The sequence below is a fragment of the Pongo abelii genome, chromosome 8, assembly GCF_028885655.2.
Source record: "Pongo abelii isolate AG06213 chromosome 8, NHGRI_mPonAbe1-v2.0_pri, whole genome shotgun sequence".
NCBI lineage: Eukaryota > Metazoa > Chordata > Mammalia > Primates > Hominidae > Pongo > Pongo abelii.
Genome location: NC_071993.2, coordinates 37,812,156 through 37,816,468, shown reverse-complemented (window position 1 = coordinate 37,816,468; position 4,313 = coordinate 37,812,156).

Sequence of the window (4,313 nt, the reverse complement as noted above, 5' to 3'; positions counted from 1 at the left end):
CAGGCCAGGTGCAGTGGCTCACGTCTGTAATCCCAGCACTTTGGGAGGTAGAGGTGGATGGATCACCTGAAGTCAGGATTTCAAGACCAGCCTGGCCAACATGGTGAAACCCCAACTCTACTAAAAATAGAAAAAATTAGCCAGGTATGGTGGCAAACACCTGTAATCCCAGCTACTTGGGAGGCTGAGGCACAAGAATAGCTTGAACCTGGGAGATGGAGGTTGCAGTGAGCTGAGATTGCATCACTGCACTCCAGCCTGGGTGATAGAGTGAGACTCTCTCTAAAAAAAAAATTAAAACTAAAATTACCTCAAAATAAATTAGTAAAATAAATTGCAATAATAAATTGCAAAACTGGTATTTATTGTTAGAAGTGAGGATGGGGGCTGGGCGTGGTGGCTCATGCCTGTAATCTCAGCATTTTCCAAGGCCGAGGTGGGTGGATCATCTGAGGTCAGGAGTTCCAGACCAGCCTGGCCAACATGGTGAAACCCTGTCTCTACTAAAAATGCAGAAAATTAGCCAGGCATGGTGGCACATGCCTGTAATCCCAGCTACTCAGGAGGCTGAAGCAGGAGAATCACTTGAACAAAGGAGGCAGAGGTTGCAGTGAGCTGAGATCATGCCATTGAACTCCAGTCTGGGCAACAAGAGAGAAATTCCATCTCAAAAAAAACAAAAAAACAAAAAAACAGAAATCAAGATGGGGCTACCTTTGAGAAGGAGAGTCATAATAGAGAATGGGTCATTCAAGGAGACTTCAGGCACTGGTAATATTGTCTTTGAACTCCTTGGTGTTTACGTGGTTGTGTTCACCTCTCTTCATCATTCACTTATCAATTATACAGTGATACACATGTTATTGCAAACTTTTGTATTTTTTTGTACTTCAATAAAAACATTTTTAAGTAAAATTAAATTATTCAAATATAACACCTTGAGGATTGCTTTCTTTCTGTGTCTTCTTTCCTGAATCCCTAGTGAAGTCCTCAGGTCAGGGTGATAGTCTCCTAGGTGGTTCTTTTCTTCATTTCAAAAGAATGGTTTTACTCCTTATGCTGTGGAGAAACCAAATGTAAAAATTCACCTTGTGTGAAGCCTTCACCAGTGACTTCAAATTGCTTCTTCTCTTGGAACTTACTAACTCCTAAAAATTAAGAGTGGACTTTCAGTAAATTTGAAATGAAACTTTTACATATGGCATACCAAATATCCATGACACCAAATCCCAGGAGCCCCACATGGATAGTTTATAGCCACCCTTAGGAGAGAGAGACCTCAAGACCAAATTAGAAAGAAAAGAAAAAAAGTATATATATATCTCCATACTGTTTTTTTTTCAATGAAAATTTTAACATATACTAAATTCTCATGTATATTTGGATCTTTCTGTGCTTTTTCGAAACTAGCATCAAACTTAAATTACTTATTTCATTTATTTATTTTTTGAGACACAGACTCACTGTGTCACCAGGCTGGATTGCAGTGGCACGATCTTGGCCCACTGTAACCTCTGTCTCCCAGGTTCAAGTGATTCTCCTACCTCAGCCTCCTGAGTAGCTGGGACTGCAGGCATGTACCACCATGCCCAGCTAATTTTTGTATTTTTAGTAGAGACGGGGTTTTACCATGTTGGCCAGGATATTCTCGATCTCTTGACCTCGTGATCCTCCCACCTCGGCCTCCCAAAGTGCTGGGATTACAGGTGTGAACTACCACGCCCAGCCTTAAATTACTTTTTAAATTTGCATTTTCAAAAAAAGTTCTGTCAATGAAAAAAGTCAACTCTGTAAAATATTTAAAGAGATTTATTCTGAGCCAAATGTGAGTGATCATAGAACTTGGCACAGCCCTCTGGAGGTCATGAGAACATGCGCCCAAGGTGGTTTGGGGTGCAGGTTGGTTTTTTACATTGTAGGAGGGCATGAGACATCAATCGAATACATTTAAGGGATACATTGGTTTGTTCCAGAAAGGCAGGACAACTTGAAGGGTGGGGGTGCTTCCAGGCTACAGGTAAATTTAACCATTTTCTAGTTGACAATTGGTTGAGTTTTTGTCTAAGGAGCTGGGATTAATAGAAAGGAAATGTTCAGGTTAAGATAAAAGGTTGTGGAGACCAAAGTTCTTTTGAAGTCTCATAGTGGCTATCCTTAAAAACAAGAGATGACAAATGTTTCCTATTCAGACCCTTTAAAAGGTGCTAGACTCTCAGTCAATATATTCAGAATTGGAAGAGCCTGGAAGGAAAAGGTCTAGCTATGTTAATAGAGATTATTTAGAGATGCGAATTTTCCCACAAAGGACAGCTTGCAGGGCCATTTCAAAATGTGACAAACATGTTTTTGGGTAAAATATTTTTATTTTCTTCCTTGTCTCATAATGTTATGCCAGAGTCAGGTTGGAAAGTAAGTCACAGTATATGGGGTTAAATAAAACCCATCTGATGTGAATTTATGGTTTGTAGGGCATAACTCCTCAGACCCCTTAGATAGAAATTTGGGTAAGATAAAAAAATAAGAGTTTAGTCTTCAGTTCCTTGCTATTCCCTGAGGTTGTTTCCTGAAGAAGTTGAAAGTTATTTTATCAAGTAAAACAAAACTAAGCTCCCCATTAAGATTTTTTTAATTTAAATTTTGATTGAAATTGTGTTACTTTTTATAGTTTTCTGTAAGGGTAAATATAAATATAAAAATTTGGGCTGGGCGCGGTGGCTCACGCCTGTAATCCCAGCACTTTGGGAGGCTGAGGCAGGTGGATCACGAAGTCAGGAGCTCAAGGCCACCTCAGCCAAGATGGTGAAATCCCGTCTTTACTAAAAATACAAAAAAAAAAAAATTAGCCAGGCGTGGTGGTGGGCGACTGTAATACCAACTGCTCAGGAGGCTGAAGCAGAGAATTGCTTGAACCCAGGAGGCAGAGGCTGCAGTGAGCCGAGATCATGCCACTGCATCCCAGTCTGGGCGACAAAGCCAGACTCTGTCTCAAAGAAAAAAATAAAACAACTGAATTTTCCTTCTTGCGAAAAGGGAAAAAGACCTTTACTCCTCTTTTCTTACAGCATTTCCTTAGGAAAACTTGTAATTGTAAATCCCTTTTCTGTCCCTGTGAGATTTAGCAAAACTTTTTAAAAAGTAAATAAGCTTCTTGCTAGTTTAACAACCCAGGAAAGTTTTTCTTAATGGCCTTGGGTTATGTCTTTGAAATGTAAGCATCAAGGAAGATTGCACCCCATCTCCCTGCCTCTGTGGTAAACTCCTAGGCTCCTGGCTACCTGCTGTTAACTACCTGCATATCATAGAGATACCAGAAACTTTACTTTTCATTTGCATAATGGCAATTAACTAACACTGATGGCTACCCTAATTATCAGGTGAATTTCAGATGAATTATGCATAGCAAATGTTGTTGTACAGTCGTCTTACTTGAGGACAAGTTATTTTTACCTTGAGAAAATGGAATGTGTTGTACCAGACCGGCTAATACAAAAAATGATAGTTCTTCCTGTCTTCATAAACTCATTAGTGGGTTGCCTGAGACGCACATCGCAATCTGGTTTAATGTTTATTCAATAATGCAACTGTTTTGTTCTTTTCTCCATCTGTGGAGAGAATTTTCTGGGTTGGCAAGAGGCTTTATTTCAAATTATTTCCTCAATACTTCCCATCCAGAAAGGTGGTGTGTGTGTGTGTATTATGTGTGCATTTTTTTTTTTTTTTTTTTTTTGAGACAGGGTCTCGCTCTGTCACCCAGGCTGGAGTGCAGTGGCGCGATCTTGGCTCACTGCAAGCTCCGTCTCCCAGGTTCACGCCATTCTCCTGCCTCAGCCTCTCCAAGTAGCTGGGACTACAGGTGCCCGCCACCACGCCGGGCTAATTTTTTGTATTTTTAGTAGAGACGGGGTTTCACCGTGTTAGCCAGGATGGTCTCGATCTCCTGACCTCGTGATCCGCCCGCCTTGGCCTCCCAAAGTGCTGGGATTACAAGCGTGAGCCACCGCGCCCGGCCGTGTGCATATTTTTTATATGTATATATATGTGTGTTTATACACATGACAATATATACCTTTTTTTCTAGATGATTCTACATGTTTTAATGTAATAAAGTTACTGACCAGGAAATACATAATTTGTTTTACATATACAGCCAAGTCCTCTCTGTATCCGCGGGGGATTAGTTCCAGGACCTCCCTCGATTACTCACATCCAGGGATGTTCGTCTCTGGTAGCAAATAACCTGGTATTTGCTTAACCTACACACCTCCCGTATACTTTAAATTATGTCTAGATTAATTGTACACCTAACACAATGT